A 26,035-nucleotide genomic window follows, 5' to 3' on the forward strand; every position below is an offset into this window, starting at 1 on the left:
GCAGTTTAGCGATCTGCAGTTCGATATTCTATCCACAGAAAAGTGAAATACATCAAGTCTGTGTTCATTTACGGGCCTGAGAGAGAGATCGTGCATGTATGAATTACCTCAGTCTGCAGCATTTCTCTATTAACAGTGAAGTGGTGAGTTTAACTGCTTGAAAAAAATTTGATGTCACGAACTCCTTGCAGAGAAAGATAATTTAGCTCTTCAGTGGTGAAGCTATTTTATTGATAAAAATTGCAGGGCAGTGTTGAGAAGTTTCTGTGTTGATGATCTTTTCTGTGTGCGTGCAGCGCGATCTGTGTGAGTGACTGTGTGAGTGTGTGTGCGTGAGCTACAGTGAAGAAAGCACATTACTTTAGAACACTTCGAATTTTTGAAAAATTTTACTTAAATGTAGGTAGTCTGTTAATTTGTGCAATGATAACCTACAAGCAATGATTTTAATTAATATATTAGAATGAGTAAATTATTATTTATGTACTAAACAAGGAGAAAACAATCAGAATATTGTACCTGGTGGGAGTGCCAAATGTTAACATGAAACCTATAGTTACAGTGCTACAGAGGCCCTTCATAATGCAGAGGGGAACTATAGTTAGCAATAGGGCTGCACGATATTGGAAGAAAAATTACATTGCGATATTTTTTTCCCAACGATATATATTGTGATATTGCGTGCCATCAATCCAGGCTAAAGTCAATAATTAGCCTACCATTCCATGATATTAATAATTTCACTAAGCAAGCTTCAATACAAGTGACAAAAAGGCCACTTAATATTTTATTCCAAAATTAGAACATATTTCTGTCAGAATTCGAAAAAAATATTTGTCAAAAAATTTTATTCTCTCTCTCTCTCTCTCTCTCTCTCTCTCTGTGTCTCTATGTTTTCGGTGCTGATGCAGTGACGCGTTCATGTAAACGGTAGTTTACATGAACACGTCATCTTCGCAGTAGTGATCGCATGGGAGAGAAATGCACTTTTCATTCGGATTACATAGTTTTATTTTGTTTTGAATGGTTCTGTTTAAAAGTAGAGATTTCTGTAGATAATATCTATTATTTATATATTTTTTTTTTTAGGTGAGTAGGCTACCTTATAGCCTACGCTAAATTTCGGTTCACGGATTCAGGCGCTGGCGCCTCCGTGTTGTGATTATGTCTGCTATATTTACTTTTTATTTATTAAATCCAGGAAATTAGATAATGAAACACTGATTCAAATTAAGATACAATTAATACAAAACGAAATTTGCTTTAAAGAAAGGCTTTGTGCTTTCTGTTTGAGGTGTCTGTGAAAGTTTTAAAGCAGTCTTTTTAGTGCCGCTTTCATAACGGTCGCGTCCGTAATGGAGAACTGTCACGTAACATTGTTTTTTCCTCATAAATGCGAACATGAAAAATAAAATACTTTCAAAAAGACAACCATCCACAACTTTATAACACTCCAGCAAAGTACCTCTTTTTGGTCAACATTAGAGCCCTGCACGGGCCTCAAATCTAGGCCCGAGCCCGGCCCTGGCCCGAGACGCTCAGGCCCTAGCCCGACCCGTGTCTGACAGCTCATCAAAATTATCAGCCCGAGTCCGACCCGAGCCCGTTTTTTTTTTTTTTTTTTCTTCACAGCGGCAGCCTGCCCTATTTGCAGCCATTAAAATATGTCCGCTTTGTTAGTTATGTTTCTTTTCTTTTCATTTCTTTATTAAGTTAATTTAGACAAATGTTTGGAGCATTTAAAAAAAAAAAAAAAAAAAAAAAAAAAAATTTTGCCGACCAAGCAGCCGAGCCAACAGCGAGTAAAACATGTTTGATCAATTTAGCCTCTCAAATCAACGCTAATACTTTACTTGGCTACAATAAAATCCATAGACATAAAACACAACGCATATCACACAGACAGTTAGTTTAATGTTTATTTATTAAACCACAGTGAGTAAAAAATGTTTTAAATACTGAGGCAGGCTCAGGCTGCTCGCAACAGCGTTCGCAAACGAAGAGAGCAATAGAGCAAATAAAATAAAATAAATCAAAAACAAACTTGCAGGTTATCTTACCTCAAAAATGCACCACAGAACATGGCCATTCTTTTTTCCAGTAGTTTCCAACAGTTAAACGAAAATAAAGTCCAATCAAACGAAAAACGAAAAACATCAGTAGCCTATAGTTTCCAACAGTTAAACGAAAATAAAGTCCAATCAAACGAAAAGTTAGAACAGTCTCTTACAGAGCATCGTGGAGAAAAAGAATAGCATCTACAGTGGAAGATTTTAACCCAGTCCTCTCTTCTATCACTCTGCGATTTTTCTCCATTATTTGCACATGAGTTGAATCGTTGGTTGCGCTGACGGGAAACCTTCTGTGTGTGCGTGCGTGCGTGCGTGCGTGAGACTGTCATGACAATCATATGTCAGTGTAATTATAAGATTATGAAAGTTATGAGGTTATTAAATGTCTTTCTATGTTTGTTTTTCTATCGTCGACGTCAACTTCTCATTTTTTTTAAATTAATGTCTAAAAATATAAAAAGAAGGATAACCCAAAAAAGGCCCGAGGCCCGGCCCGCATGTGAACTATGACGTGAAAATTGGCCCGAAGCCCGGCCCTAGGGGCGTAAAAAAGTCGGGGCCCGTCGGGCTCGGGCTGAAATGCAGGGCTCTAGTCAACATCCTCCTTTTTGTAGACAAAATAGTCCCAAATAGCTGATTTTGACTTTCTTTTTGGTACGAATTTTTTTTTTTTTTTTTCTCTTCGGATCCTCTTCGTCGCCCATTTTTAGCTATAGGATGCCAGTGAATGTTGGCTGTGAGCGCGGTGAGCTGCGGCACAGCGAACCAATCACTGTGCAAGCACGCGGAACGTGCAAGTCACCCCAGCAAAAAGCCATACAACAAACTCGTGTTTACTGTGTGCTACCGTTCTCTTAATACACCATGGCTACTACTCTCCTTTACATCGCATGTTCCGGCGATGTGACTATCGCTCATTCGCACATCGCGATGTCGATGTTAAAACAGAATATCGTTCAGCCCTAGTTAGCAACGCTACTATAGTATGCAGTGTTTAATAAACAGCTGTTATACTAAATTCTGCTGAGGTGAAATTTAGTGCAGACCCATATCATGATATATATTGTATCATGGCCTCTGTATCAGGATACCTATCATATTGTGACTTTGTTGCAGATACACAGCCCTAGCCGTCAATAACGATTTTTTCTGTAATCGAGTAATCGATTACACTTTACAGCCGATCAAAGCCTTGTTTAATATTGGCCAATCAACATTTAATTCAAATGTTCACTTAATCTTTACGATAGAAATGAAACAGCCACTCTAATTTCTTGAACAAAAACATTAAAACGAGTGTTTAAACTTTTATTCTGAAATAGCGTTCACATATTAAGAAACATGTTGATGTATTCTCCTGTGTTGATGTAGGTTTATATGATTTACGTTACAAATCTGGTGAGCAGAGATGGAGTTTGTTAACCAAGCTGCTTATATGCATTCCACGCATATAAACGCATTACTTTGCTATGGAACACAAAACGCATCAGACTGCATTTGTATGCGTCAGTATTAGGGGTGCAACGGTACAGATAGCCCACGGTACGGTCCGTACCTCGGTTTTTGGGCCACGGTCTCGGTTCGGTTTCGGTACATGTTTTGTGCAGAGAGAGACTGCTATTTCATCCCAAAAATATGTTTTATTTTTCTTAAGAGCATAAACAGAATGTCACAGTAGGAAGAACATCAATGTATGGAATAAATTAACACTCTAGTCTGTACTGAACAACACTAAGTAATACAACCTCTTCAACTATCACTTATATGAAATACAAAATGTAAACAAACACACTTCAAAATATTCAAGTGGATCCCAATTCCAAACCTTGATAACTGGTATATGAAGTGATCAATGTGAAAGAAAAAGTGCACTTTTACGTTACCTTTAACAAACATAAATTAGCTTGTGCTTTGAATAAAAAAAAGCAGAGCAAAATAATATAATAAAAAAATACTGCATTCAGGATACAAAGTGCAATGTTATTTACTCATCCACTATTGAGAGATTCTTGTGCAGAAAGATGAGTCTATCAACACTGTCTGGTGCAAGGCGAGACCGGTTGGCACTAACGATGTCCCCAGCAGTGGAGAAAATTTTCAACTTTTCAGAATGCCGCAAGCGCACCGTAGGTCACGTGACAAGAACCAACCATAGCGCAGCTGATGGTTGCTTTAGCAACGACAGACGCCTCCGGAGCGCAACCGCCCTAGCGCTTTGGAAAAAGGGGAACGCGGCGCGCCTAGCGTTTTCTACGCGTTTTTAGGCGTGATATGTGAACGGCGCCTAAAGCAAAAACTAAAAGGATCAGCACGAACTCAATGGCAAAACCGAAGTCCCGCGGGACACGAGGGTAGATTGTCCCGTGCAGGGCTGACCGAACGGTCCGGGATTTTACCATGTACCGTTGCATCCCTAGTCAGTATGTGTTCCCAAATGCACGCTATTGGAATCCCCGACAAACAGCACATACAGTCTTAGTTTGTGTGGAGCAGCATTTACTGTGAATGGAGCCGCTATGGGACGCTGCAGAAACACGTAACCTGTACGCATGGAAGTAGTTAAAGGGACAATGTGTAGTTTTTGAAGTATTTTACTATCCAAAAGCAATATTTTTATTCATAAATATGTCCTCAATGGTGTACAAATACCTCTGCCAAAGATCTGACTTATCCTCCATAAACGAAGTATTTATTATCTTTATATACATGGGACGGGTAGGTCCACGGAGGCTTCCATGTCTTTCCGCCATCTTGAAAAACTATAATAGCAGAGAGGGACAAAAAGTACTAGGCCAACGCATTTCCACAACGCGTTTTCGTTCGGAGTCAGCGTCACGTGACTGAAAGCAGCTGAACCGGACAAGAAGATTTGAGAGACGCTTGTCACTGCCCCGGCAAGTTTAAAAGGCTGCACTGCACGGTTATTTATAATGGAGGACCATACTTATGTGGAGCCACAGGACCGGAGATTGCAAAAAACAAGGGTTAATGTCGGGATAGCTTTTTCCAGGTGGAAAGAGTTGATGCAGGAGAAAGCTTTCAAAAGAGATGCTGAACTTGCCTGCTTTCTTCTCAACAGGTAAGTCAATGTCACAGTCTAAATTACAAGCTTTTTTCATTGCTTGGTCGCTTCTCTGCCTTTGGAAACTTTCAATTCTATCAAACATCCATTTGTTCGTTGTGTCAAGTTGCAGTTTGTTTGAAATAACAAACCTGTTCACCCGAAGGAAAACTCGATGAAGTGCATCCTGTCATAGCTTTTTGGTACATAACGGCTACCGTAGAAGCAACACGCATTTGAAAAAGCGAGGCGCTGTAGAGCACTATTCGTTTGAATGCAAAATACAATTTCACCGCTAGATGGGAGAAATTCCTACACATTGTCCCTTTAAAGAGTTACGATACACCCTTTGTGATTTCACAATAGCACGATGCTATATTATAATTCTTAAATGGGTTTAATATTTCGTGCAGCCTAGGGGTGGGCAATCTGACAATTTTATATCGTGATTGATCTTAAAGACGTCCAAAATCTACTTTTCAAGTGAATCATAGAGATTGTGATCTTTTACGTCTTCTTTTATGATTGTCGTCCGTGGAATGTGCCACTTCTGGTATTTTGTCAGTTAATCGACACAGGTAAATAGCACAAAAGAAAATTCTAATTTAATCAAGGAATCAAGACAGCCCTACATAAATGAGATGCTATTTTGCTGCTTATAGCACATGGTCTGAAATAAATGGTTTTGAATCATCAAGGCTATATCGCCCAGCCCTAACGTGAGGATAACCACGATAAGAGACAATAATGCAAAATCTCTACTGGTTGAAAAAGTTCTACCGGTTTATGTCTACTGGTATATCGGATATATAATATTGGATATAGCATCAAACCCTTACAAGTTGCTCGACAGTCCCCCCCTTTTTGGCCACAATGCAATGTATCCATAATAAAGCAGCAGCATGGTACAATAGAACATTTAACTTTAATGGTCATTCACGGTCAACAGAAATGCATAGAGATATTGAAGGGAAAAAAATAATTTACTTCAATCAAAAAAAATTTATCTCCCAGGATTCATGTTCATTTCATTTTTTCTCCCTAAAAACAACCAAAGCTCATTAACTGATCATTAACCATTAACCGACAAGATTGTTAAATTAGAATTAAATTAAATTAAAATAGATAAGTGTCTGTGACCCATTTGTTTTCCAGGGATTTAGTTTTACATGCGCAAATAGCAGCATTAACAACAGAACATGAGGATTCCCACACTGTCACATCACGCACATGCAGCGCTTCTGTTAATGGACAAAAGCAGAGTAAAATAATATATAAAAGGAGTAAATAGGCCTGCACACAAAATACATTTCACTTAAATAATTAACAGATTAACAAAGCGGAGAAAAAAAAAAAAAAAAAACTGTGCAACAAGTAATATAGCCTATGCAGTCTTGCATTCCATGTAAAAAGTCTGGCAAGTAAAACAAAAACAAAAAATACTAATGGCAACTCGAGCTCCAAAGTGGTTGTATGAGCATCCCTACTCAAGCTAGCTGAAAAAAGTACACTCAGTGATTGCTTTTCACTGTCTTTTATACTCTAATCCATGCTGCTCATGAGATTTGAGAAATGCATCAATAACTCAAAACCTGCGCCAGAGAGATGAATTAACCACCTTGATCCAATTCTTTTCTGACATTAGAAATGCATTAGAAAATCCTGTGTGCACTGCAAAGAACCCATGAGTTGAATGTATTCAGAAGTAAGAGATAAGAGTAACCAATGATCCTCCACCATCCAGACTGGCCAACAAATCAAGATGCATCGAGTCATACTACGATTTGTCTCAGGCTCATGGGAGTGTGTCAGTGCACAGGAAGACACTTCCCGGGATCTCCTCCCCCACCTCTGGTAACAATGCAGTGCTTCTTTCAGGGAATTACACTGTTCTGTTAGCCGTGCTGGGTTTGCCATCCAATTTAACAAGAATGCCACTTTTGATTTGCAGTTTGCTGGCAGAGTTTCAAACTTGAACTTTAAAGCATATTCATTCCCTGGATGGCATCCTTGAAGTTTTAAAGCAAATGTCGCTTTGCAGCATCAGCAAAATATTTATTCTTGCAGAGAACAGCAATCGAGACAAGAAAGAAATTACATGGGGAAAAAACCCAGTAGCAACTAGGCTCAAAAACGTTCATAGGTCTCCCAGACCTAATCCAAGTACCATCTCAGACCACATCAGAGGAGACCCCAGGCACTTCTGCATTATTATTTGAATACATGCATGAACACACATAGTCCTATCCCAGACACTCTAAAAATAGAAATGTGTGTCAACTGCTGAACTTCCACATTCTTCATTTGATAAAACCATGTATGGGTCTGGTTCATGAATGCGTTAAAGCAAAACTAGGTTTACAAGAGTCTGTGATGGATGTTAAAAGGAAAGCAACGCACGCCAATGGTTTGTCTGTAAAACTCAAAAATGATAACATATTAGTAGGGATGCAAAGGATGTTTTAGGATGGTTTAGGTATCGATCAGAATGATGAGTGCCAATCCAAATCCTATACTGTGCATACTTGGTGTGCGATGCAGTCAATGATAATATCATAATTGTTGTTTTAACGATATGTGATCTGACATTAGAGAATATCTCACTTTACAAAAACACATCCAGAGAGCGCACACATGCTCTTCGTGATGTATTCTAGTAGGTTAAAGTAGTGCGTGTGAGCATCCAGTGAGGCCAGTCTGGATGGTGGAGAATGAAGAGTGCACACTTTCACTGCCTGATTTAGTCTATTAAAATGCATCTATAATGCCCCCAAGATTCAAGATAAGGAGCAAAAATGCCCCTGTATGTCTTTTATGTGTATATAATTTAATATAGTTAATATCACATGAAGAGTGTTCTTTTTTTTCTCTCCAAATATCAGCACGATTACAAATGTGATATTGATTTTAGACAACAGTTCAATAAACAACAAGTTAATATTAAGCGACTTACATTTTAGACACAATATTGCCCTTTTTTTATCCATTTCGCCAACGTACATAGTTCAAAACAAAGCCACAGGACTGTTTTGCGTCCTTGAGCAACACATGGCGGTGAATGACCGAATCGTCTGAATGAATGATTCAATGACTCACTCATTAAGACAGTCAAATGCTTTGTTCCTGAATGAATCAGCTGTTTGAATGAGTCGGTTGAATCTCAATGAGCATGTTTACATGCACACCAGTATGCTGATAACTCACAAAACTTTACATACAAACCAAGAACCCGACAACGCAAGTAAACCGCGTTTACAAGACTTTATTAATAAATCAGGTTTTTCCCGGTAGTGACGTCAAAACCTATTATTTTGCGTATCTGACTCAGAGTATTTAATTTGTTATGTCGGTTGTGATGTTAAATAAAGTATTAAAAACAGAAGAAGAATATTGCAACGTCAGTGGAAAACTTACGGCTCATATATTATCCTCATGCAGTTACAGATGCAAAATTACAAGAGAGCACTTTCATACATTTTTTGAATCAAGAAAGAGTCTGTGATATATTTCCTCCTCCCTTACTGCAAAACACTCGCTCTGTCTGGATGCGCTTAAATCCACAGTAAGGACACGTTCTTGTCACATTTCACACATGCGCACTTCAACAAGCCGACAGAAATCGGAGTAAGCTGTGACGATCGGTTTATGCATAAGCCGTTTATGACCTTACTCCGATAAAGGAAAACGGGTTAATGCGCTTAGCCTACATGATCACATGCACTGTCGGCTTATTAAGCATAATCAGGTTAAGAACATGCATGTTAACGCACTCAATGACTCACTCATTAACAGTGACTTGCTGCCAACTAATTTCATATTTAAAGTATATTTTCCTTTTTACAATCATTTCAAATATCAATATTCAACGTTTTATGTTTAGAACATCAAAACATTATTTATGCATTTGAACCTGCAGGTTAGCCTAAATGCATTCATGTCGCCTCTGAGCGGCAGTAAACAGTGTGTAAAGACATGTCACTTCAGATGCAGCTTCTGTGTTTCCTCGGCATTGCAAAGATGAATTGTGTTGATACGGATTTCATTTGATTGGTAATAGCCCTATTGTGTCTTATTATTCTAATTGAATTTGTTGATTAAATGTAAGAATTTTGACACAAAAGATGATGCATACATTTAATTAGGTTATAAAAAATGGCTTTATAAAAGGTAAAATGCTCATAAAAGGTAAAAATCTGTTTAAACGTATTGGAACAGATCATTTCACCACCGCACAGAATATGAAGAATATCAAAAACTTTAGGAGTCAGCTGTCCACGGCAGGCCTAAACCTGCCAAGGTACCAGCCCAATAACATACTCAGCAAATTATTGTCTAAATATTGTTAGAAATAAAACCCCAGAAAGTATCGACTATCGAGATATCATTTTTTGTTAATATTGCACACCCCTTGTGAATACTAGCCTATTGTTTTTTACTGTTAAAGCTCCACAAAAGGCAAACAAAAACATTATAAAGCACCACAAGAGTGTTTGTGAACAATATTCCGAGTCTTTCAAAGCCATTTGATAGTCTAATGTAAGAGACAGATTAATATTTTAGTTGTTAAATTAAAGTGGATGGAAACTCTTCCCTCTGCTGCGGCTGTCAGTCATTTTCCATTCAGCATTCAAACAGTGTGTCGCGTCCGGTTATGACAGTCAGCATTGTAAAACTCTCCCCAAAATGATTCAATGTTTCCATTATTATTCTTGATTTGTAGATAAAGGTCTGTAGATTTGTATACAATGACGTCTTATCTTGACTGGAGTTTATTGCCGTTTCTAAATGATGTGGCACACGCTACTACTACTATGATCACATCACTGAAGTAGAGAGGACTTTGAACTGAATACCAATTTCTTGATTTTCGATTCTCATTTTGATGAATCAAAATCGATTCTTAAATCCTGTTTTCAGTTGATACATTTTTAAAAGTTGTAGCGTGCCTCCCATCCAATAAATCTCAATATGTTTTGTGCTTTGTTACTTTTGATATGAAATAAAGTCTCAGCTTTCAAATTCTGTCAGTTTTATTACGAAATTCAAACACTGAATACCGTTTTGGCTCTCTTTAATGTGGCGTGACAAATCTCTGCAGCAGAGGCATGATACAGAATCGTATCGGTTATGAAAAAGGGTATCGGTGCATCCCTACATATTAGCCCATTTAAAAGCAAAATGTGATGACAAAAACTAGTCTGAGCAATACAGCTAAAAAAATGTTTTTATTTTAAGGGTGCTTATGTTTAAGTCCAATAATGAAGAGTACAAATAACGACAGTCTTTATTAAACATCAGCCAACAACTCGAAACAGTGTGCCATGCACAAACAAACACCAACAATACCGGACCAAGAATGAGAGAAGGTGAGGAACCTAAATACACATGGTGATGAATTAAATAATGAACAGCTGTGATGATGAAATGAATATCCATGGAAACTGATTATGGCAGGGAAAAGGAGAACAGAGGAACACAGGAAAACAGGTGACTGAAAAACAAAAACAAAACTGAGCATAACTGTATCACAGGATTTGTGGGGCCGATCCCTGGAAACAGTATTAGCCAACTATTCTTAACAACATTGTATTTTAAAGGGGACCTATTATGCAAAATTCACTTTTGCATGGTGTTTGGACATAAATGTGTGTTGGCAGTGTGTGTACACAACCACCCTACAGTGATAAAAATCCACTCACTCCTTTTTTTTTAATCTCCATAAATCAAAAGCAGTCTCTCCAAACGACCCGTTTTCAGAATGTGGCTTTAGTGACATCACTAAAGCCACAGGCCCCGCCCACGAGTGTTGACTGACACTGCCGTTATAACTTAGACCCGCCCTGATCGAGTTCACTACGAGTTTACACATCAGCCATTGCTGCAGCAATGCACTCACGAGAAGCGTCGAAGCATCTCCCAAGCGTTGAAGGTGTTGTAGCTGGATGTATTCATTCACATAGCTCTCTCTATTTACTCTTGAAATCTGCCAGCCACTGAAGACGAGGTGGATTCATTTTGTTTTCAAAGAAAATGCTCCCTCAACTCTACAGAAATTTATGTAAGTTACTTATGCACTTCTTATACTGTTTACTCAGCTCTAACAGTGATTTTCTGAAGAAAAACTGATCCTTCATCTTTTGTGTGACATACAGTAAACTTTATTAAACTCATCAGTATATTTTGTGTCATCATTCAGACAATTAGATCATCAGACGGAGTCCTACAGCAGGCTTGCATTAATAGTGTATACAAGCAATGCCAAATAGGTTATAATCGTAATTAAACTAAACTATACCTTTTCCAACTCCATACAGCATATATTCTCTGACTCTGTAGGCATTTTTTTGGTCGAAATGAACACCATTACTGTGACTGTCTGTTTTATTATTATCATCTTTTCTGTTCTCTGGCTCTGATCGCGGCTGCTTAGGCTCCACCCCCTGTGCCGTGAACCAGCAGCTCATTAGCATTTAAAGGAGAAGCACTAAAACAGTGCGTTTTTCACAGACCCAAAAAAATGATGATTTAAACGTGCTGTAAATAAAATTCTGTTGGGTATTTTGAGCTAAAACTTCACATACACACTCTGGGGACATCAGAGAATTATTTTACATCTTGTGAAAAGGGGCATAATAGGTCCCCTTTAAGTATAAAAAAATTAAGATGAGAAAGTATCATGAATTGACAACTAGGGCTGTCAATGAATATTCTAAATTCGAATATATATTCGAATAGTTTTAAAAAACAGGAATTCGAACGTGAAAATTAATATTCGAATGTGAATTCGCGGCTGTCTGCTTTGCGAGTGGGCGCGCGCGCTGCCTGAGGGACAGGTCACACGAGTCGCACTGTCTAGCACAGCGTCACTGCTGAAAGTTGACAGTGCACTAAAAAGACAATGGAATAAATTGCAGTCAGTTTTTCATTTTTTTAATACAAGCACCAAGAATGTAAGTAGGCTTTTTCTTTTTTAATAGCACTTTATTTTTTATGAACCTCAGGGTAAAATTTCTTTGTCACATTTCTCGGAATTGTGTGCCTCATCTTATTTAACGTTAAACAGAAAAGTTCCATGTTTACCACAGCACAGCTCACTCGGAGCGTTCAATGTCGGTTCTATACTGTAAAACTTCAATTAATGTTAATAAATTTGTTTCAATCACTGAATAAAGCCTGCTAGATTTGGGACAAGAGTTGCGACCTTAAATTGCTTGCACAAAACTCTTGATCAGCACTCAACATGTGCTTATTGTTGTTATTAATTTAAACCCTTATGAGCAGAGAGAGCGTGAGCGCGAGGGCGAGAGAGAGAGAGAGAGAGAGAGAACCTGCGAGTGAGCGAGAGTGAGGTCTGCGGTCTTGGCCATTCGTTTATTTACTTGGTTTTGTGTTGGTAATACGTTGTCAAATATGTTTAAACTTAAATTTACTACCTATACAAGTAGTTATGTCTCTTTGTATTAATTTGTCCTGTTATTGACGTAATGCGCGTCATTGACAAAATGCGCAACCAGATGTTCGAATAGTTCGAATATTCGTGTGTTTTTTAGAGGGAATATTCAAACGTCATTTTTGAGCAATTTTGACAGCCCTATTGACAACCCTTTATGTACTGGCAAGCAACATGTGCAACATTTTCCATTCACTCTCTTAGAAGTGATTAGGGAACAGCTTAGAGCCTAACAAACATAGCATTCCAGTGAAATAAATAATAAAATTAAAAAATTAAAAAACAGAACACTTTATCAACATAAAGTAATTAAATATAAAACAACACTGCATAGTCTTAACTGTATAAATTACATATAGATTAATCCTACTAATGATTTAGAAGTTATTTTCTCTGTCTTGTTTGATTAACAGTAAATGACATCGGGCAGGAATATTAGGCTGCTGTCACTTTAAGATCTGCAAGGGTCCAATATACTGTTATGCGTTTTCTTTGTCAACTGTTTACATTCACTTAAAACATAACCGAATGTGTTTACGAGGATATTTTGCCATATTTTTGTGTGTATTTGTCCGTTCCAAGTGCAAAAAGATGCGGAAAAAAACTCAGTTTAGTCTTGCGCATTATTCAGTATGAGAGGTGGCTTTCTGTGGGCATGTTTTGGATGTGTGTGCACAGCACGGAAAATGTGCGCTGATCTTCTTGCGCTTGAATGGTTTAAAGTAATATTAAAATGCATACAAAGGAATCCATAAGAGGAATCGAAATTTTAATTTTATAACAAGTATCCAATTCCAGAACTGGAATCGATTTTCAATTCCCAACCCTAGTTATGGTAAAGGGATGTGACATTTATGAAGCATGTTCAAATCGGTTGACCAATCACAACAGACTGGTCCAGCTGACCAATCAAAGCACATTGCGCTTTTCGGAAGGAGGGGCTTCATAGAGACAGGAACTAAACGGAGCATTACAGACAGACTGTGAAGAAAGTTGCTGCAATAATGTAAAATATGTAAAAAAATACAAATAAAATAATTAAACAAGCATGAAAATATTCTAGTAGACCACAAAAACTAAATCAAGACTTTGAAAAAGGGCATAATATGATGTACGCAGTTTCTGCAACACTAGGGGCACCAAGAGGAATTCCAAAAAAGCATATTTTCGAACAACCTTGGAAACGCCCCTTACACTCATTATTCAATCGCGCATTTAAATACTGTTGTCAATCCAGAAACTTTGCACTGTACTTAGCAACATGGAAAACAAAACTTGTTGTGAATGGGTAATAAACAATCACTAAGGCTGTCAATCTCTAAAGCGCAAGCTCACTGAATTCTGCATTCTTGCGAAAACTCCAGTTATAATAAAAAAGCTGTCTTAATTGTACAGTGGATCTCTTATTTACATAGTATACACGTCTTTGTTGGTTATAATGAAAGGATTCACAAGTTTGCGTCTCATGTTGAACAAAACAAAACCTTGCGCGTTTTTTCAGTGGTGTCAAGCGGATTCTGATGCCAACTTACTTACTAGCACCTCTGATCGTCCATTGTGTTCACGCACCAAAAAAAATATGTTGAGGTTCACTGCATCAATGACTACATTTACATGTGCACCAATAATGTGATTATTTCTAATAATCAGAGTAAGGTCTTAATCGCAGTAAGATGTTTAAATGACACGAGCAGAACTCTTCACTCCAGGCAGTTTACAAGCAATTTTCATTATTCTGATCAAGTATAGTTATACCACACTCAGATAGACATACAGTATGCAGGTTACCGACCACTGTTGTAATCTACTCATACTAGGGCTGTCACTTTTGAGAAAAATCGAATTCGAACGGATATCAAATATCAAGCAATGTATTCGAATATATTTGAATATCTACGGAAAAAAAAAATGAAAAAAAACCCCACTGTAAGGGAGATTAAATCACAAATTTATTAACAGTCTCACAGTCATAAACAAGACTCAGGCCACAGCCTGTCTGAAAAAAATGTTTGACTTAATGTTTGAAACAGCTGGTTATCAACTTAATCTATATGAAATGCCACTATGCACAGCCAATCACAAAATTAGGCTACATAGAAAAAAAGGTGCCGACCGTGAGCACGAAGATTGGATGTCGAGGATGCGTAGGTAAACTGTTTTTTTGAACCCTAAATTCGGCAAACTACCTTATCTTTAATGGTTACTTTACCATCTACGGTGTAGAACCCAAAATATTTCCAGACACTACATTTTAGATGAGTTGGGGTCGTAATTGTCCGCTCAGGCTGGCCATTCTGTGCATTATCTTCCATTTTCAAAACAGGGTGGCTGTTGGCTATTATTCGCTTGATTTGGTCATAGGCCTACGCTACAATACGTTTAGAGCGCATGCTACTGGACGAAATGGCAAACAAATGGTCTAATCATTAGGGGTGCAACGGTACAGATAGCCCACGGTACGGTCCGTACCTCGGTTTTTGGGCCACGGTCTCGGTTCGGTTTCGGTACATGTTTTGTGCAGAAAGAGACTGCTATTTCATCCCAAAAATATGTTTTATTTTTCTTATGAGCATAAACAGAATGTCACAGTAGGAAGAACATCAATGTATGGAATAAATTAACACTCTAGTCTGTACTGAACAACACTAAGTAATACAACCTCTTCAACTATCACTTATATGAAATACAAAATGTAAACAAACACACTTCAAAATATTCAAGTGGATCCCAATTCCAAACCTTGATAACTGGTATATGAAGTGATCAATGTGAAAGAAAAAGTGCACTTTTACCTTTAACAAACATAAATTAGCTTGTGCTTTGAATAAAAAAAAGCAGAGCAAAATAATATAATAAAAAAATACTGCATTCAGGATACAAAGTGCAATGTTATTTACTCATCCACTATTGAGAGATTCTTGTGCAAAAAGATGAGTCTATCAACACTGTCTGGTGCAAGGCGAGACCGGTTGGCAGTAACGATGTCCCCAGCAGTGGAGAAAATTCTCAACTTTTCAGAATGCCGCAAGCGCACCGTAGGTCACGTGACAAGAACCAACCAGAGCGCAGCTGATGGTTGCTTTAGCAACGACAGACGCCTCCGGAGCGCAACCGCCCTAGCGCTTTGGAAAAAGGAGAACGCGGCGCGTCTAGCGTTTTCAGGCGCGATATGTGAACGGCGCCTAAAGCAAAAACTAAAAGGATCAGCGCGAACTCAATGGCAAAACCGAAGTCCCGCGGGACACGAGGGTAGATTGTCCCGTGCAGGGCTGACCGAACGGTCCGGGATTTTACCGTGTACCGTTGCATCCCTACTAATCATAGACTGTAAAAAATGTGCTGCATATGGCACTTTAAAAACCGGATAGTAGGGCTGGTCCGAATACCATTTTTTGAGCTTCGAAGCTTCGGTAGTAATGAACATCGAATATTCAAAGTTTCGGAGAGAGGAGGCTGAACATATTCTTCTCTCTAACAAAGGCAGGAATCTCTATGTGTCTGTATGTCCGTTTGCATTTTTATTATTTCGAGAACCGTTCATCCAATCGACTTCACAAGGGAGTGCAGTGTCGCATTTGGTGCAATATAGATGGACACGCGAGACGCGACACGTTCAAAATTAATAAACAGTAAACTACAGAACAGCGCGAGCGGGAAGCGGCACACCTCACGCGGGCAGGGCTTATGCTCCGAGAATGGACACTGCACTAGTGATATAAAACGCACACACACAGGTCTGTTAACTTAATCAATACTTAAGGTAGTCTAATATTTTTCTGACTAACAAATTCTAACAAATTACTGACACAGTAAAGGGTAGATTTAAATAAAGAAACACGAAATTTAAATAAAGAAAAAACTAAATTTAAATAAAGAAAAACAAAATTAAGTTAAATTATTTTCCACAATGTCAAAGCAACGCAGCTTAACCCAAAACACAAGCTCAGGCATGCACTTCGGTCCATACAAACTCCGCTGTTCTGCGCTCTAGCTAGAGAACACTCCCGTTGCTGGAACAGGCGTCGGTTCTATTTCTAGCATGCACGCATTTTCCGCGTGACTCGAGCCGTGCCTGAGACGCGTGTGTCTCACGCAGGCCAGTGTGCAAACTCCAACCTGTTAACATGGGAGCCGAAATAAAAACGGACACGCCACGCAGCCAGTGTGTCGCCCAGCCTTATTCAAGCCGAATGAGAACCGTTTCGTGGGGGATCCCAGGTGTGCAAAAAAATTAAAAAAAATGAATATTCGAATGTCAAATTTTCAAATCGAATACCAACCCACCGAACGAATATTCGAATATTCGGGTCCAGCCCTACCGGATAGCTTATTTATAGTTCGATTACGGATATTTCACGTCATGTTCGAATGCATATTGGAATATCGAATAAAAAGTGACAGCCCTAACTCATACCAAATTAAAAATAAATTTCGAAAATATTCGGCGCCGTGATGCCGGGTTTGCCTACGCTACCGTTGCTTTCTTCATGCCGTCTGGATGAGGATACAGAGCAAAGACTGCAGCGAGTTGTGTTGACAGAGTTCAGCGATTTGGAGAAGAGAAAACTTCAGAATAATGTCACACAGTTAATTCATGAAGTTGTTTGAACAACACATGGCATCCGTGTAGAACCGAGCACACACGCTCAGAGGAACGTTTCCCGTACAACAACGTAACTCGCTGCTTCACTACCATAGTACGATGCATCGTTGAAGAAATCAACTAGCTAGTCACGACTGTTTCCCGAAACCGTTTTGTAGCAAATTGGTCGATCAACCACGTTGGTTAATGATGTCACGCACGTGGTGGAGTAATAACAACTTTTAATGAATCTGTTTGAGATCGAATTGATGCTAGATGTTTTGCTATAAATTACAGACATGGCATCTGAGGACTAATTCTCATTTTTCTCAATTATTTAGCTTTATTTCCAGATTCAATCATAGGCTCGTTCTTCCGTACTAGAGCACATACGCACATGCGCACTCTTCAAAAACGAGGCTTTAAATCTCTTGACAAACTAAAAGACGTAAATGACATTTGTATGTATTCTTTAAAATAAAAAAGATACAGATTGTACTATGTCAGCTTGCTTATTTTGCTCAAGATAAGGATTTATTGAGTCCACATGTCATGCAAACCATAAACTATGCTTCTAACCACAGCTCGAGAGCTGTCGTTCAGACCACACAACTTTGCGATGCTGTTTGCGGGAAACACCAACTTGCGACCATAGTTGGGTAACACCCCAGAGCAGTAATAATACGATTAAGGTGTTACATGCCTGTTTATCGCATTTAAAATTGTCATACGTCACATAGTTTAATGTGAGTATGGTTACTACGATTATGGTTACTACGATCGCAATATTGTCAAAATCCCATTATAATTGTGCATGTAAACACACTCAATGTCACAAAGTGAACTGAAAAAGTTTCCTGACAAACTGCCATGCTTTTGAATGTTTCCATAATTCTCAAACAACATGTGCCCTTTATACTAGGAAGAGCAAATTTACATGTTGAACTGCAAATTTACATGTTGAACTTGACCTTCAGGTCACACACAACAAAAGTATGTGGCCATGTGGGTGGGGGGAGGGGAGCTACTGAGGTTTTATTAGTCTGAAAGAGAGCAGGAAGAGACAAATGAACAGCTAAAGCACGGGTCAGGAGTACGCCCATCCCCCAAACACAACCAGTCTGCAAGTTTCAGCTCTCGCTCAAGTAACCTTTAATCTGGGAAACAAAACCAACATGATCTGATATATGACTGCCCCCAAGGACCTCTCTGAGGAACGCTGCCCTAACACAAAATATTTGCATATCACCCATAAGCTGTTGCATAACAGTTATCTGGCCAGAAATGTTATATTAGGTCATCCCTAATAGACATCTTAAAAAGCTAGCATATGGCTGAAAGAAAATGGGTAAGGAGATCATTCTACTGCCGATTTATCGTGAAATAATCTGAGATACAGAGAGATGTTATGAGAAGTGATCCGTGTTATTCGTTGGCAAAGAAAAGAGGAAGTTACTTTCTGAAATTTTACTTCCACTTACGATCACATCTGTGTTTCACAGAACCTGAGGCAACATAGACAAAGGTAAACAGCCAGAGGTCAGACAGCATATAACAAGATTCATTACTGTGGATCATATTATAGTTGAGTAAAACCACGTCTGAAAGCCTTTACTTCCTCATATTTGTGCTAGTTAGTAAACGAGTCATCATTTTAGAGTCCCTAATTGGTTTACAGGATTGACTAATGTTTACGATTTATTTAAAAAATATATAAAAAATTGCATGTACAGATAGTCCCACCCAAACCTTACACAATGCTTTCGTTATTTTTATCTTTTGTAAAGCGTCTTTGAGTACCTTACAGTTTTCTATAAATAAAACGTATTAACATATAGACACCATTTAATTTATTCAATATGCATCCCTGCATGTCATTAACTTATCCTTCAGACTATATTCCTCCTTAGCCTGAATTATGAAAGTGCTGTGCTATTTTTTATGCTTTCACAACACTGCAAAACTATGTATAACAGCACATTTGAACTCGCTGTAACTGATATCTAAATTTAGTCAGCAAGCAGTTTCTGGGAATCATTCACAGAGGGAAGCTGACCATGGTGAAGTCAATCACACCAGGGACTGTCCTGCACGTCTACAGCGGTACAACCATAAACTGCACTTACTTTAAATGTAATGCCATTTTTTATACTTCCATCTATATAAAATTCATATTCAGAGACAACTATAAGTAAGCCATTCGATGGCTGATTCCCCTGAAAAGTGTTGGCCTATCCAAACAATGAGAGATAACCTTATTATCAGATAACCTGTTTGAAAACAGGCATTTTTGCTAATTATTTTAGCATAAATGTATACTATGTATTATTCATATAGCCTATTTTCAGATATTTCTTAGGAATCAGGGGTCCTAACTTAAAAACACAACAAACATCCATGGTTGATGCTCAAAAACATTATGAGACCTGATGCAACAGCAAATGACGTCAGTATGAACGCATTTGGACGCAAGTATGGTGTTTGAAAGGGGATGAACGTAAAAACACTTTTTGGTCAACCATTAGGGCTTTTCACACTTGAAATAGTTAACCCTGGGTAAACAGAATCCTGAGCTATCTTACTTTATGTTTCACACTGCTCATATTTTCTGAATGGACTTTTCAGACTATAAAGGTAAGAATGAAACTGTCTCTTCTTCACTTCCATTGATGCATTTTCCATCACTGTTTGACATTTTTCCCCTCAAACGCTGAAACAACGCTGACTATTTAAGAGCAATATTTCCGTGACTGTCCAAAGCACGTGAATATGAGGCACACGTGACACGATTTGGTTGTCGATTGTTAGTCGTAACATTGTAACCAAATCGATTCAACTGTACACGATTGGCACTGCAATGTGGGGTTAACAGCACAAAAGCAGTGCTAACACAATTGTGAAATGCTAGCCAGGGTTAAAAATAGGGTTTTGAACGACGATAACCTGGGGTTAAGTGCAGTGTGAAAAGCCCTACTGTGCCTTTAAAACCTACATTTTAATAGAGAATTTTGAAGTCGGAAAGTATTAGCTAGCTTTTTCGAAAACGTGATATATTAACACAACAGACAAACAGGCTTTTGTTTCACTTGATATTTTTACTAAAATTCCCAGTCAGTTTTTAAAGGGATAGTTCACCCAAAAATTTCTGTCATTAATTATTCACACAGTTCCAAACACGCAAGACCTTCGTTCATCTTCGGAACACAAATTAAGATATTTTGATGAAATCCGAGAGCTTTCCGAGACAGCAACGTCATAACCACTTTCAAGGCCCAGAAAGGTAGTAAAGATATCGTTAAAATGGTCATCATGTGACTACAGTGGTTCAACCTTAATGTTATGAAGCGATGAGAATAATATATCGACGACTTAAACTATTTTAATCAGTCGCATACGCTGTTCACATTGTAAACGCAGTGCAGCGCTTCCAGGTTCTACGTCAGAACGCCGGCTCAGTATTGGCCGACATTGTTCATGTGAGTCGGCCAATACTGAGCCGGCATTGTCACATTTCAAGTACCATTTCAAAACTAATTTGTATTCTACAGTATCCACCTAATTTTTAACATAAGAGCAGACATGGCCATTTTTACCTTGAATGTGCAAGGCTTCAGTCGCTTCCAGTTATTTTAGCTGAAAAAAAACACTATGATGTTCAGCTGCTTGATATTACAAACTGCTTTTTGTTATCATATTATATTAATTTGTTATCAGGACCATAAACGTCCTGGTTTGTAGGGCAAATAGTACTATAATTTATTGCGCTTTGTTATTCTTCTGGTTATTTACCTATAGCGGCTAATGAATCAATCTCGCACATTCACGGGAAATAGCTTACATCCGCATCGAAAAATAAGGTGGAAATATTGATGCAGAAGTCTGCAGTTCAGTGCTATTTCAAACATAGCATGTGATTGACAGATCTGATAGCAGGCCACCAACCATATAATTCACAAATCGATCAAGAAACAGACCCGAATCATTTTAACTTGACTCATACTCCACGTTAAACAAATAAAGCGGCAACACTACGGCGTCTCCTAGGACAAATGTTCATAGAAACCAAAGAGATAATGCCAAATTGAGTTTGTTTACTAGTTGCCCTCCATGTTTGATGCAATCACTGTGTGCGACCAACTGCTAAAGAAATCGAGACGCAGACTTTCCCCAATTAAAAATCCACTTTAGATATTACCAGTCAGTTTATGATCAATTACAGTATTAATACTGGATCGAATTGCATAACTACACAACAGTTACAGCAACTATGTGCTTCAATGACCTTGCAGAAAATAACACAGGCCTTGTTCAAGAAAGCAGACCACGGCAGGCATTTTCAAGCTCACACCACCATCTGCCCATCTCATCTCAACCTTGAGGCTCAAGAGAAACAGGGTCAACGGCATCGCAACAGAGCACAGACGCAAACGTCACGTTTCAACACGCCGGCTGGCCCACTACGATTCTGCTCCATGAGGGAAAGAAAGAGGGGGAAGGGAAGAGGGGGGGAAAAGCGCAATAGATCAGATCTGTCTGTCCCATCCCCCACATCTTGCTTCAATCCACTCTCAGTCAGGCACAAGTTACATAACCGTGCCACTCTTCCACTTAGAGAGAGAGAGATGCAGATTTCAAACAAAGACTCACTCTAAGAGAATCTAAGACAGAATGAACTTATAATTTAAAAAGCTTTTATTTATCATAGGCCTAATTTGTCGGAGGTTGTGTAAAAACTAGCTAGGTTAACCTAACACACAATACTAAATGACTTTAGGGGTTGGTGATCTAAATATGTTGCATGTGAGCCATTACAATGGGAGTTTCCAGACACACATGGCCTTCAGATTACACACACACACACATTACAAAGCTCCCCACCCCCACAGTAGACTTAATACTATGATCCAAATACCACAAGCACACACATTTTTCTAATATAGACCAGCATTTTACACTCAAAATACAACTGTACTCTTTAAATGACTGCAATGTAAAAAATAAATAAAAAAAACACTAAACCACAAGTCATATCTTATCTTGGTGCCATATGCATTGCATGATTTGACAATGACAGTGTATATAATCAGTGTGCATACTAAGAAATATCACTTTACATGTAAACAATTGTAAATTCATGATCCTGTCATTCAACACACACACACACACACACACTCTTGTTTATCCAAACACTGAATGTGAGTTGAGCTCCCCTCCCCCACTCTCATAGAGTTAGTGCATTGCCCACAACACTGTCATGTGCTCGTGCTGATCTTCATGTAGTCTTATTATAAACATGGATTATAATTTACATTATGTTCAAATGCTTTGTCTTTAAATAAAGAACAAAAGACTGTAACTCACAAATCATCACAAGTGTTTTTAAGAGGTGCATCACTTTAGCAGAATAACAGAAGTGCATTTCAGCTTAGTAGATTGTATGATGCACATCAGAATAGACGTTAAAAAATAAACTTATATTAAATTATAATAAAATACACCAATAATGAACATAACATTAGATGCAAATAATTAAATGCAATGCATAATTTACTTAAAATAATGTCAGAATTACATATTAATGTCTTATGAAATTGTTTTGCACACATCTAAACTACCAAACAATCTGAAGTGGTGCTGCATTTACGCGCGCGCGCGCACGCACACACACACATACACACACACTGCTGCCCATCCCCCACCCAGTCAGATCCTCCAAAGAAATGCCCTTGCCAAATTATAAATCACTATATATTATTATTAAAAACACACAGAGGTACATTAACACACATATGCTGCTATACTATCGATATAACGAGTAAAAATTAAGAAAACACTCACTTTAATACCCGGATGAGCGCGAGGACTGCCTTTCAATGCTTGTGTGGAATTTCCTCCTCCTCGACTATTTTGTCAAATATTGCTCAAACAAAGCGTTATAAAGCTGCTTTGAGGCGCCAGGTCGTCAGATAAATTCCCAAAAAAGCGTCCGGTCCCGTTCGCATCGGCGTGGAGCGGAATAAAATCGTTTAAAAATAGATTTAAGAGCGATTGAGGTACATTGTGGGGCTGTTTGCTAGTGGAGAAAGAGCCAAACGGTTCAGGAGCAGCCAACGGCTTCAGACACTCAAACACTGGAGAGGTGACTTTCCAAGCGAAAATGGGGGAGGCCTGGGCGGTTGTCTCTGCAGCTTTGTTGAAACTGAAGGAGGAATAACATGCCTGTTCGTTCCATCTCGATCGGGATTTTACCGTAAACTGCGACACAGGTGTATAATTTAAGCGAGGATTATTACTCCCATAATCTACGGGACTGTTTCTGACACATAAATGGCGATGTTTGTGTAATAATAATACAATAAAAATGATTATACTATATTGTGGTGTTAAGATATATTGGTATTTTGTGGTATTTGAATGGTTTTTCATATAATATTTTTGTTAAATGTTTAAATATTTTATGTTGTCTTAATGTGCCATTTTTGTAGTCATTGTTACAATGACGATTCATGTTGTTTGGTTTGTTTTCATGTACATGCTACTTATACTGCGATAACTGTAATGATTTGTTTGCACAACTTAGGTCGGTAATTTGAATTTACGATAATTAACATGTAAATGCAGCTGTTTGGTAGGTTCACGTCATGTTCTTAAAATGTCAATAAATAAAGTTTACGTTGTCGTCAAACTCACAATTAATAATTAACTTGACCATTGTGACATGTAAAATAGCGACAAAATGTCTTAACAGTTAAAGGGATAGTTCACCCAAAAATGAAAGTGCTGTCATCATTTACTCACGCTCAAGTTGTTTCAAAACCTGTATGGATTTCTTTATTCTTAACAGAAAATAAGATATTTTGAAGAATGTCGGTAACCAAACACTTGATGAGCCCCATTGACTGGATAGTATTTTTTTCTTCTCCATACTATGGAAGTCAGTCCCTACCGTCAACTGTTTGGTTACCCATATTCTTTAAAATATCTTCTTTTGTGTTCAGCAGAAATTCATACCGGTTTGGAACCACTTGAGGCTGAGTAAAGGATAACAGAATTTTAATTTTTGGGTGACCTTTAAAGGTTGTTTTGTACACATATTTCTATTTGAAATACTATTTTATTATAGCCACTATTACCTGGTGTGCTTTTTTTGTTCTGAAACCATGTTGCACAAACATTTAAAGGGGAACTAACAAAAATGTAGTGATTAAATATTTTGCTGTCAACAACAACACATGGACCCATTTTGGCCCTGTGAGTGTTGCCATAGTAACAAGTCATTTCTTAAAATGAGAATGTGAACAGCTCTGAGTAGAATATCATGATTACAGTAATTCAAGAATTGAATAATAATAATAATTCATTACATTTATATAGCGCTTTTTTCAGCACGCAAAGCGCTTTTACATAGGGGGGATCTCCTCAACCACCACCAATGCCAGCATCCACCTGAATGATGCGACGGCAGCCATATTGTGCCAGAACGCCCACCACACACCAGCTTATTGGTGGAGAGGAGACAGAGAGATTAAGCGAATTAGTATGTATGGGGATGATTAGGAGGCCATGATGGACAGAGGTCACTGGGCAAATCTGGCCAGGATGCCGGGGTTACACCCCTACTCTTTCGAAAGACATCCTGGGATTTTTTGTCTGGGACCTCGGTTTTACGTCTCATCCGAAGGATGCTCTTTGACAGTATAGTGTCCCATTCACTAAACTAGAGCGTTAGGACCCACACAGACCACAGGGTGAGCACCCCATGCTGGTCTCACTAACACCTCTTCCAGCAGCAACCTGGTTTTCCCAGGAGGTTTCCCATCCAGGTACTAACCAGGCTCAGCCCTGCTTAGCTTCAGTGGGCAACCAGTCTTGGGCTACAGGGTGATATGGCTGCTGGTTGAACAGCATTAATCCTTGTTATGTGTTATATGGGATGGGGGAGGGGTGCGGTTGCCTCCAAAATAAATGCTAAATGTCATGATTATATGATTATTCGATTAATCACATGACCAGATGTAAAAATAATTTGGTTGCCATAGCAATCAAGTTGACCGTGTATGAAAAATGCTGTCAGTACACAGAGAAAGGCTTCAAGTTGCCTTAATCATGTTAGTTTGTAAAGGCAGCACAGACAGTTTCTGCGGTTAGTGGAAAAAAATAACAATATCCATATCAGTTTTTTAAACCTTAAACGTAACTTGTAGTCATTGAATATTCAATTGGTTATTGCTAAAGCTGATTTGAATTTGTTGTAAATCACTATTGATGTTATGGCGCCTTGGAGGCTTTATACAAAAACGCTGTCTGTTAAGTCATTGAGCGACTGGCCAGAAAGGCTGGTTTTAAATACAGCCGTTGTGTTCTTTGGCTCTGTTGACACTCACTTCTTACTCTCGTTCTGTGTCCTAACACAATCACAGTGTTTAGGGTGGAGGGTTTGTGTCTGTTTGGTTGTAATCTTATCAAACCTCGAAGTGTGTAAAAGCCTTGAGCAGAAGGACTCTCCTCCTATCTTCTCGTCCTTTCGCTTTTTCTCCTTTCCTTTCGAACATCTGTTTATCACAAAAATCACTTTATACTAGATGAGGAAATTTGGTGGTTTAACTGAATCCTCAGCTAAAAATATGAAATGCGTCAGAAACCGCATACTGTCTGAGTAGGTATTTGGTTTGAAACTTGCTCCATGTCTGTAAAAAAAGAAATATATATATATATATATATATATATATATATATATATATATATATAAATATATATATATATATATATATATATATATATAAATATATATATATATATATATATATATATATATATATATATAAATATATATATATATATATATATATATATATATATATATATATATA

General features: G+C 38.2%; 1 protein-coding gene across 3 annotated transcripts in view; it reads right to left on the reverse strand.

Annotated features, from left to right (window-relative positions):
* The window catches only part of tbl1xr1a (TBL1X/Y related 1a), a gene marked incomplete at its 3' end in the record, with an annotated part of 70,766 nt that extends 46,960 nt beyond the window's left edge, over window positions 1–23,806 (reverse strand). For 2 of the 3 annotated variants that reach the window (XM_079856574.1, XM_079856575.1), the window contains exon 1: window positions 23,004–23,800. Of the gene's footprint in view, window positions 1–23,003 lie in introns of all 3 variants that reach the window. The other variant, XM_079856573.1, reaches the window with a different exon arrangement.
* Window positions 23,807–26,035: the final 2,229 nt, after the last annotated feature.

The sequence above is a fragment of the Squalius cephalus genome (assembly GCF_949319135.1).
Source record: "Squalius cephalus genome assembly, chromosome: 22".
In the NCBI taxonomy this organism is placed as follows: domain Eukaryota; kingdom Metazoa; phylum Chordata; class Actinopteri; order Cypriniformes; family Leuciscidae; genus Squalius; species Squalius cephalus.